The sequence below is a fragment of the Primulina tabacum genome, chromosome 7, assembly GCF_025594145.1.
Source record: "Primulina tabacum isolate GXHZ01 chromosome 7, ASM2559414v2, whole genome shotgun sequence".
Taxonomy (NCBI): Eukaryota; Viridiplantae; Streptophyta; class Magnoliopsida; order Lamiales; family Gesneriaceae; genus Primulina; species Primulina tabacum.
In genome coordinates, this window is record NC_134556.1 from 26,970,302 (window position 1) to 26,982,182 (window position 11,881).

The window sequence follows — 11,881 nt, forward strand, 5'->3', positions numbered from 1 at the left end:
TATTTGACTTTGCGATGAGTTTTAGAAATATTAAAGCCTAAATTATGGATTTTAGAAATTTAGGCTAAATTAGTGAATATTGGAAAAACAAATGGAACTTGATATGGAATGTATTATTTGCCACAGGATCGGATTCTGCGAGAAATATTTAAGAGATTTTGTGGTAAATTAAGGATTCAGTTGAGGTACGTATGAACTGTTTTATTATGACGTCTATAGTGATGTGGAATGACGTTAAGTACTTTGTAATGAGTTGTGGCATGCATTAGGTGCTTCTGTGAATACGTGATTGCATTCATGTATTTATTTGAGTTGATACATAGCATTTCGAGCCTTGACTCCTTTGATTGCTAGCATTACTGATCTTTTGAGCTGTTGCGTCATCTATGGAGCGAGTGATAGGATTAGATCACTCCTGACATCTCATCGATGGAATGAGTGATAGGATTAGCACACTCCTGATGACTGCTCGAGGACGGACCGGGTCGCTACCGGACCCTCGATGCTACGTGCATGGATGAGCGGCGGCATGATATTACGTTGCTGCATTCCTGGCACGGGTGGCCACTGTTCCTGTTGCTGATGCGTTTTATTGGACTCCGTTTTGGTATCTGTTATTTCATTGTTACCGACACGCATTGCATTTCATATCATTGCATTTTAATTGATTTTATTTCACGTCAGTTATAATTGTCATAATTTTACTGGTTCGTCGTACTGGGGCCTGACCCCTCTTTTCTGTTTATGCTGTGGTTTTTTTTGATGCCATAGCAGATTATCCAGGAGGATTTGACGCGTCTGGTGGAGCGTCAGGTAGCGGTGCCCAGTAGTTGGATTGTTGTTGCGAGTTCCCAGATATTCTATCATTGAGTCATACTTTTGCCAGGGAATGCCCTGTGTAGCTGTACTGTTATTTTACGATGTTTTGGATTACTAGTTGTGTGATTGAGCCTTGTCAGCTATGTATGCATTAGTCCTGGCCAGTGCGGCTATAGGTTTGTGAATTGCTGTTATGACTTTCTTTCGAGTATATAAATGTTGTTTGTGTTGCTTGGAAATTTTTGGGATGTCCTACTTACGGGGAGGTCATGCCGAAATTTCTATTGGGCCAAAAGCAAAATTTTTAATCGCATTCGCTATTTATATTAAAGAATCCTGGTTGTTTGGTCATTAAACGTTAATCAGGAGCACGGGCCCCCACAGTTGGTATCAGAGCGTAACTCGGATATGCTCGAATTAGAGTCTAGGGCACTTGAGTCTAGACACAAATAAAATGATTGCGTATGTGTTTGACTATTTGCTCTTGTTTGAACTATGTCCTGTGATTTATTTGAATTAGCCTGAGTTAGCACTGTTGATTAGATTTTGAACTTAGTTTAATAACTAGCTACGAGACTAAGTTTCAGCTTTCCTTTGGTTCTTTTGTGCTTATTAAGTTATTTTGCCTTGGTCTTAAATCCTTGTGTCTTATAGAATGGCACCTGGAGGAAGAGGTAAAAAGGGAAAAAAAGTTGTCCTGGAGTCATAAGCCCAGAATGTCCGAGGACTTGAAGACATTGTCAGGGGTAGACGTGGTCGTCCTGTAGCCCAGGTTGCTTGAAACGTGGAGGAAGAAGTGAATCAAGAAGTCGAGCAGTTGACTCAGAAACTTGGTGGGATGCATTTAATAATTTCTCAATTTCAAGAATTACGTCCTCTCAAATTCTTTGGCACTGAAAATGGCGAAAAAGCATCCGGATGGTTGAAAAGTATAAACCATCTATTTAATTTGCTCGAATATACCGAAAGTGTCAGACTGAAGCTGACAATCTATCAGTTAAAAGATCGAGCACAACTCTGGTGGGAAGCTGCAGAGGAAGCACTGAAAGCATCTGGAGAAATCATTACTTGGGAAGTATTCCGTGCTCAGTTTACCCAAGAATATGCACCTCGTTCTTATTATTATGCCAATGAAGAAGAGTTCAACCAATTGGTGCAGGGAAATAAAACGGTTGTTGAATATGCTTCTCAATTTTCTGCTCTTTTGCCATATGTGCCACATGTTGCAAGCAATGATCAGTCCAAACTTTCCCGTTTCCTTCATGGGCTACAAGGGACTATTCATACTTTGGTGATGACTGGATCGCCTAATACATATGTTCAAGCTGTAGAAATGGAGAAGAAGATAGAGGCTAGTCTGCTAAGAGGAGAATCACGGCCAGTTCTAGTTCCAGCTTCGACTTCTCAAGGATCTGGAAGTCATATGCCGATGCCAGCGGGTTTATCTCCTTATCAGCCTCAACAGTCATCCCAGCAACCGAAGCAACAACGATTTAGGGCAAGAGGAAAACAATTTAAAAAGAAATCTCAATCCAGCTCCTCCAGTTCAGGCAGTACTAGAGGGAGCAGCGTTGTTGGGTCTTCGAATGCTGTGTACTGTGACCGCTGTGGTGGAAGACATTTTAGTTCACAGTGTATAGGAGTCCAGGGGTCTTGCTATATATGTGCTCAAGTTGGGCATTTTGCTAAATTGTGCCCCAATGCTCAAATACAGCAATTTCAGCCACAACAGTCTGGACAGGTTCCCCGAGGACCTGCTTTCAGGCCTTCTGCTCCTGCACAGTCATTTCAGCAGTCTGGTTATCCACCACCTCGAGGTCCTCCTCAGCAACAATATCCGGTGCCGCAGCAGGCTCGAGTACATGCATTGACTCAGGACCAGGCTCAGGATGCACCAGGCAGAGTGATTGCAGGTATTTTCTATGTTTTTGATTATCCTGCGCGTATATTGATAGACACTGGAGCATCTCATTCATTTTTATCTGCTGCATTTGTTGATGAGCATGAGATTGCTACTATTCCGTTGTTGGATACTGTGTCTGTGGCTACTCCTGCCGGTGTATACTTGATGTCTCGTGAGATAGTCATAAATTGTGTAATTAGATTTGAGGATAATATTATGATAACTAATCTAATCAAGTTAGCCATGTCTGATTTCGATTGTATCCTCGGTATGGATATATTGACGAATTATCGAGCTACTGTGGACTGTTTCCATGGAATTGTCAGATTTAGACCGTATTATGGCAGCAAATGGAACTTTTACGGTTATGATTCACAATCTCGCATTCCGTTAGTATCAGCAATGGAAATGTTCAGGTTGTTGTCAATCGGCAATGAAGGATTTTTTATCTATGCTCTTGACGCAACACAAGAAGAACGATTGAAAGTTTCTGATATTCCTATTGTCAAGGATTTTCCAGATGTATTTTCTGATGAGATTCCGGGTTTTCCGCCTCAAAGGGAAATAGATCTTAGCATTGAATTGATGCTAGGGACAAATCTTATTTCTAGAGCACCATATCGTTCAGCTCCGACAGAGTTGAAAGAACTCAAAGAACAGCTTCAGGATTTACTGGAGAAAGGCTATATCAGACCAAGTATGTCGCCCTGGGGAGCTCCAGTATTGTTTGTAAAGAAGAAAGACGGAACGACGAGAATGTGCGTCGATTATCGGCAGCTGAACCGGGCTACTGTGAAGAATAAGTATCCTTTGCCGCGTATTGACGACTTGTTTGATCAGTTGCAGGGTACTTCTGTGTATTCCAAGATTGATCTTCGTTCCGTCTATCATCAGCTCAGAGTCTGAGAGGAAGATGTTCCTAAGACAGCATTTCGTACACGTTATGAACACTATGAATTCCTAGTCGTACCGTTTGGTTTGACTAATGGTCCAGCGGTTTTTATGGATCTAATGAATCGTGTATTCCGGGAATTCATAGATAAATTCGTTATCGTTTTTATTGATGACATCTTGATTTATTCCAAGTCAAAGAAAGAGCACGAAAAACCTTTGGAATTAGTTCTCCAAACACTCAGAGAAGCACAGTTGTATGCCAAATTTTCGAAGTGTGAGTTATGGATGGACAAAGTTTTATTTTTAGGCCATGTTATATCAACACAAGGAGTATCTGTTGATCCTAGTAAAGTTGAAGCTGTTATCAATTGGCCTAAGCCAACAAATGTTTCCGAAATTCGCAGCTTTTTGGGATTAGCTGGGTTTTATAGGCGTTTTATTGAGGGATTTTCTAAAATAGCTAGGCCTATTACCCAGTTAACGCAGAAAGATCGACGTTTTGTGTGGACTGCAGAATGTGAGTCTAGTTTCCGGACTTTGAAAGAAAATTTAACCACAGCTCCAGTGCTAGCCTTGCCTTCAAGCTCAGGTGGATTTGTTGTTTGTACAGATACTTCTCTAAATGGACTGGGTTGTGTTTTGATGCAAAATGGGGGAGTGATTGCATATGCATCTCGTCAATTGAAGCCACATGAGACTCGATATCCTGTTCATGATTTGGAGTTAGCTGCCATTGTGTTTGCATTGAAGATATGGCGTCATTATCTGTACGGAGAACAGTTTGTGATTTTTTCTGATCACAAGAGTCTGAAGTATCTTTTCACACAGTCTGACTTGAATATGAGACAACGTCGATGGTTGGAATTGCTTAAGGACTTTGATTGTGAGATTCAGTACCAGCCAGGGCGAATGAATCAAGTTACAGATGCTCTGAGTAGAAAGGTTCAGCCTAAAATGTTGACATCTTTAACTATTTCAAAAGTTCATGAGCATTTGGGAACTTCAGGATGGACTTACCAGTCTAGGGGCGACTACTTTATAGTTTCATCTATTCAAGTTGAGCCACAGATTGTTTTTAAAATCAAAGCAGCACAGAAAACTGATCCGCATGTTCATAGATTGAAAGAACTTACTCAGAAAAGTCAATCAGACAAGTTCAGTGTTGCTTCAGATGGATGTCTGCGCTATAATAGTAGACTTGTGGTTCCGAATTTGATAGATTTGAAAGATTCTATACTTCGAGAAGCTCATTGTAGTCGACATAGTGTTCATCCTGGAATCAGAAAGATGTATCATATTTTGACATCTCATTACTGGTGGGAAGGTATGAAGAAAGAGATTTCTGACTTTGTAGCTAGATGTTTGACGTGTCAACAGGTTAAAGCTGAGAGAATGAGACCTGGTGGTATGTTACATAGTCTTGAAGTGCCACAGTGGAATTGGGAGCACATTGCTATGGATTTTGTGACACACATACCTCGTTCTACTCGTGGTTGTGATGCGATTTGAGTGATTGTGGATAGATTATCTAAATCAGCTCATTTTATTCCTTATGATCGTACTACTACTTATAAGAAAATGGCAAAAATGTACATCGATCATGTAGTGAGATTGCATGGTGTGCCTGTAACCATAGTATCGGATCGTGATCCCAGGTTTGCTTCAAAGTTTTGGGGTAGTTTGCAATCAGCATTGGGTTCAAAGTTGGCAATGAGCACTGCATATCACCCACAGACAGATGATCAGTCAGAGAGGACCATTCAGACACTCGAGGATATGTTGCGAGCAGTCGTGATGGATTTTAGTGGTGGTTGGCAGGAATCATTGTCACTTGTTGAATTCTCTTACAATAATAGCTTCCAAGCAACCATCGGAATGGCGTCATTTGAATCCTTGTATGGTAGAAAGTGTAGATCTACGATATGCTGGGAAAATGTAGGAGAAAGACAAATGTCAATGCCAGAATTTATACAAGAAATGAAAGAAAAGGTTGAAATGATCACGAAAAGAATGAAAGCAGCTCAGGATCGTCAAGCCAGTTATGCTAATAAAAGGCGTAGGCCTTTAGAATTTCAGGTTGGTGATCAGGTTTTCTTGAAAGTATCACCGTTTCGTGGTACTATGAGATTTGGGCGCAAAGGGAAGCTAGCTTCGCGTTATATTGGTCCATATGCGATTGTTGAGAGGATTGGAACTTTGGCTTATCGTTTGGACTTGCCGCAGAGTCTGTCTGCGATACATGATGTGTTTCATGTATCTATCTACGAAAATACGAGCCGGATCCTTCTCATATCTTGAGGACTGATGAGGTGGAGTTGGATAGTTTCCTTAGCTATGTTGAGCATCCAGTGCAAATTCTTGATCGTAAAGAAAAGCAACTTAGGAATAAGACGATTCCACTGGTTATGGTGCAATGTAGTAGACATGGGAGAGAAGAAGCTACATGGGAATTAGAGGCTAAGATGCGTCAGGAATGGCCTCATTTAGTTTGAAAATTTAATAAATTATTCCATGTATTCTGATTTCCCTATGTACTATCAGTGATAAATGTTTGTAAACCACTTTTGTATAAATGTTGTGTATGCTAGATTTCGAGGACGAAATCTTTTATTAGTAGAGGAGAATGTGAGAGCCCAGCCCAAGTTATAACACCCAAGCCCAGCCCATTTGTTTTATTAATTAATTAAATAATATAAAATAATGTACAGAAGGTAAAAGAAAGAATCAGAAGCGCTTTTCTCTCTCCCGTAACTTCTGTCCGTAAAAGTCAAACGATTTCTTCTGCCTTTGACCGCCCGTAATTCAACCAACTTTCAACGATTTTCGAAAGTAAGCATATTTTCGGAATCCTCTCGACGAGAGCTATCCATTGATACCAAAATTTCGCAGAAAACTTGCGACCCCCGGAAACCCGTCGGAGACCGCCGCCTGTTTTTTCGCCGGAAAAGTTGGAAGAAAGCTTGTGTTAAGTTATTTGAAGCTTAAATTCGAAACTTTGAGCAATTGTTGAAATTTTAGAGGTATAATTCAGATTTTAGGGTTTCGAATTTGGGCAATTTAATTCAATTGAGTTCCAATAATTAATATATATTGGATTATTGATTGTAGGTGCTATATCGGAGCCGATTGGAGGTATTAAGCTAATTTTCGAAAGTTATTTAGATAATATTTCGAATTTAGCTTATTAATTTGAGAATTTATGATTTGTAAAATGTTAAATCGTTATTGGGATGTGTTTATAGCATTAGAAATAAAAATGAACATTTTGGAAATTCCTAGTAAATATCGAAAAATTTCAGATTCGATATGATCAAATTTTCAAAATTTCAAGTTGTATATTATTGAGGAAATTAGGTTTATTAAGTTAAATAAATCATTATATTTGACTTTGCGATGAGTTTTAGAAATATTAAAGCCTAAATTATGGATTTTAGAAATTTAGGCTAAATTAGTGAATATTGGAAAAACAAATGGAACTTGATATGGAATGTATTATTTGCCACAGGATCGGATTCTGCGAGAAATATTTAAGAGATTTTGTGGTAAATTAAGGATTCAGTTGAGGTACGTATGAACTGTTTTATTATGACGTCTATAGTGATGTGGAATGACGTTAAGTACTTTGTAATGAGTTGTGGCATGCATTATGTGCTTCTGTGAATACGTGATTGCATTCATGTATTTATTTGAGTTGATACATAGCATTTCGAGCCTTGACTCCGTTGATTGCTAGCATTACTGATCTTTTGAGCTGTTGCGTCATCTATGGAGCGAGTGATAGGATTAGATCACTCCTGACATCTCATCGATGGAATGAGTGATAGGATTAGCACACTCATGATGACTGCTCGAGGACGGACCGGGTCGCTACCGGACCCTCGATGCTACGTGCATGGATGAGCGGCGGAATGATATTACGTTGCTGCATTCCTGGCACGGGTGGCCACTGTTCCTGTTGCTGATGCGTTTTATTGGACTCCGTTTTGGTATCCGTTATTTCATTGTTACCGATACGCATTGCATTGCATATCATTGCATTTTACTTGATTTTATTTCACGTCAGTTATAATTGTCATAATTTTACTGGTTCGTCGTACTGGGGCCTGACCCCTCTTTTCTGTTTATGCTGTGGTTGTTTTTGATGCCATAGCAGATTATCCAGGAGGATTTGACGCGTCTGGTGGAGCGTCTGGTAGCGGTGCCCAGTAGTTGGATTGTTGTTGCGAGTTCCCAGATATTCTATCATTGAGTCATACTTTTGCCAGGGAATGCCCTGTGTAGCTGTACTGTTATTTTACGATGTTTTGGATTACTAGTTGTGTGATTGAGCCTTGTCGGCTATGTATGCATTAGTCCTGGCCAGTGCGGCTATAGGTTTGTGAATTGCTGTTATGACTTTCTTTCGAGTATATAAATGTTGTTTGTGTTGCTTGAAATTTTTGGGATGTCCTACTTACGGGGAGGTCATGCCGAAATTTCTATTGGGCCAAAAGCAAAATTTTTAATCTCTTTCGCTAACGTTAATCTGGAGCACGGGCCCCCACATCTAGTACTTTATGTTGATGATGTGGGGATCCGGACGCTAATTCCTTCCTTAATCGTCTTTAGGAATAATTCAAACAATTATAATAAACAGGGTCTAATTTTTTTTTTTAAAATACACAGCGGAAACGTCATGTAATTTAATTCAAATTACATATTAAACATAATTATACAAATCTTGTATTATCTACAAGAATTCAACTAGGTTCAACTATATCTCAGTGCTGAATCCTAGGTTGCTTCGAAGCCCGGATCTCCACGCTATCTAGTCCAGCCTCGTTCTCTTCTTGACCCTGATCCTATCCCACCTGTTGCCATGCACACATACAAACAAAACAACAGCCGGATAACTTCGGTGATAATTATATTCTCAGTATAAATCATGTATACATGCAATCATAAAGACAATATAAAAGCATATAACAGATATTTCTAACATGTATTCAAATCAGAATATAAATCCATATCAAGAATAAATCATATTCTAAACATGTACCATCATCAGAAACATAAATCAATATGTACCATATTCAGGAACATAATCAACATGAATCAATATAACTGTCAATTAGACTCATGACTTCACATTTAAGACTTCCTAGTCTAGGGATCCCGGTTTCCAGAAGTTAGCATTCCCATATCGACCAACAGTAATAGAAAAGACTCCAGTTCAATCCACGTCGATAGGGTATCGATCACCAGTAATAGAAGAAATACCAATTATATCCACATCGATATAGTATCGATCACAAGTAATAGAAGAAGCTCGTATTCTATCCACATCGGTATAGTATCGATCACCAGTAATAGAAAGAACTCCAATTCTATCCACATCGATATAATATCGATCACCAGTAATAGAAGAAGTTATGATTCTATCCACATCGATAGCCAAACATCCGGTGACAGACTTTGGTACTATCGCCAATACACTATCTATTGACATCGTGCAATGTGCCCGTGGCGATCCCTCCACTATCAGGCACTTCTGTCACAAGATTACTCGTCTAATACCTGCTGTCTATAAATCAAGAGAACAAGTACATCAATCAAATCAATACAATAAGGTAAAGTATGTGATTTAGGGAAACTCGAGCCAAACCACACTCGAGTTGTGCAATCCCAACTCAACATTAATTTATACATTTATCTTCTCGGTCCGACGAAGACGAAGTATCGAAGTCAACTCTGTCCATACCCAATCTGATAATGACAATCGAATAGATACAATATCAGTATATAACTCAATTCAACACCTGTTCTGATCAATACTCAAATCAAAACATAATCGGATTAATGTCAATCGACATACGATACCACAATACCATCTAAACTAATACCGAGTCTGATCAATATCAATTTACGGATGTTTCGACGGCATAACAATACAGTCTCGATAACTCCGTCAATCTCAACATCACAGATACAATACCAGAACTCATAATCGGTATCAGTTCAACTCATAATCTCAACGATAATATAATTCTGATATCGATTCTCAATCAAATCGACTCCAAAATTCATAACAATTACATAACCAGTCCGTTTCTTAATCTGACTTCGATTCTATGATGTCTAACATGTCAAGAACATCATATATGACGGGTATTCAATTCCAACAATATCATAATTTCAAATCGTATCTAAACGTAACGAAAATTACGTCCAGTTGTAGTCCTGCGTTGATAGGAACACAGTACTGAAGTCAGATTACAATTCAGACGGGCGGATTTCTCATAAATCGAATTCTAAAATAAAGAAGTAAAACTTCCCCTCAATTCTCGATTTATCCTCATTAACGTTTATATGTATATATATATATACATAACTCGTGCATGATAGAAACGTGGCTTGTTCTTGTTCTGCATGACTCGCGCATATGCGCGACCCCAACCGGCGCATATGCGCGAGACCTACTTGTCTCGACATTTCAATACTCGCGCAAATGCGCGCCCATCTCGGCGCATATGCGCCCAAGGTTCTGGACATTCCACGCATGTGCGCGCTTACATGCCGCGCATGTGCGCGAAGGCACACCCTCGCACATGTGTTTCGCTTCTGTTCTCGTCTTTCCCGGTCCACTCCGTTCCGTCTATAATCACTTCAATTAATCAAGAAATCATCCCAGAATAATCTCAGATTACGGTAAATATACCCAAATCAGTTCAGATTACGGTAATCAAATTCTCGGGCCTTACAGATGACATACTACTCATTGAGAATGATGTAGGAATGTTGCAGTCAACTAAATTATGATTAGCTAGTAAGTTATTCATCAAGGATATGGGTGAAACATCCTATGTAATAGGAATATATTTATAAGGATAGAACAAAAAGGATGTTAGATGTAACGTTCCGAAAATTTGAAGGTCTACGTGAATCATATGCATGCAAGTTACCAAATTCTTTATGTATTTTATTAAATTGTTTTAATGCATTAAATGCATGTTTATTTCATAAATATGTGTTTTAATTCATGGGTTATTAAAGTTTCATGAATTAGGGTTTTAAGTTGCATTTCGCGCTCGAACGAGTAACGGAGACCGGGGATGATCATGAAAAATATTTTTATTGAATGATTTTTTTAATTATTTAATATATGGTGTTTTTAAGTATGATTTTTTAAAATGGGCCTTGGTTGGATATTTTTACTCGCTGGGTAATATTATACCGGTACGTAAATTTTATCGATTCAGAGGACTTTTTGAGGGCTCAGACAATATTACAAAAAAGTACCTAAAATAAATAATCTTCGGGAGTGTTTTTGGGCTTGATGAGTTTGTTTTAATGATTAATGGGCTTAAAACCATATTGATACACTTAAACTTTTAAATAGGGCACATTAGTAACTTAATTACCATCTATACTAAAACCTAAAACTTTTTTTTAATGATTGACCGCCCACTTCAATTTCCATCAGCCATTATCACGTAAAAATCAGCAGCTCCTCTCCTCCTTTCAGCAGCTAGTCACTGCCCCTCATATTTTCAAGAAAACTTCTTACCTGCCTCTCCGGTTCACGTCACACGCGTAGGTATTCGAATTTTCAAGCATCTAAACGTCAAGGCACGCTTTGTATGAACCTTTTCTAAACATTCATGCTGTATATATGCTGATGCATGTTCCATTGTATGTAGATTTCATAGATCTAGCATGATAAAAACGATGTTGCTTCGGTTTCTCATGAAAACACATATTCTTGCGTGTAACTCACGTTTTCTTTCATTATTGTGTAAGGGGGTTGCTAATTTTCATGCTAGGGGTTGTACAGGTCGAGGATGTCAAGATGCTGGAGTCAAGGTTTAGTCGGGATATATTGAGGACCGTTCAGTACTAGGTGTTCGGTTGATCGGATTTGGCTAGATTGAGATTTTTGTGCATGTAGCCTTGCATGGCTCGATCCCAGCTAAGGATACGACCCTCTTGGGTCCGTGAAAAGACTAGGAGAAGGCTGTGAGTGGCTGGTCGTGGTCCATATGCTGTTCAAAGGGTGTGGCGCTAAGGTGGTTCTTGATTGATTTGGTTTAGGGTATTGAGAGTCGCGCACGTCCGTGAGTTTTGAGGACTAAGGGCGTGGTCGAGTCGGTCCAGGAGAGGGGTCCTTGTCTCGGTCATAGTCCTAGGGTGTCAGGTTGAGGGCTTGACACGTAGGCATGTAGGCTAGGATCGAAAATTTCAAGATTTGGTGATTTAGGGTTTCGAGTACATATGTGCAGAACAATT

General features: G+C 39.3%; 1 long non-coding RNA gene across 1 annotated transcript; it reads left to right on the forward strand.

Annotated features, from left to right (window-relative positions):
• Positions 1-204: 204 nt before the first annotated feature.
• On the forward strand, positions 205-1,047 carry LOC142551205 (uncharacterized). The gene is made up of 2 exons (XR_012821535.1): positions 205-607; positions 775-1,047. It is a non-coding gene; the product is annotated as an uncharacterized LOC142551205 (long non-coding RNA).
• Positions 1,048-11,881: the final 10,834 nt, after the last annotated feature.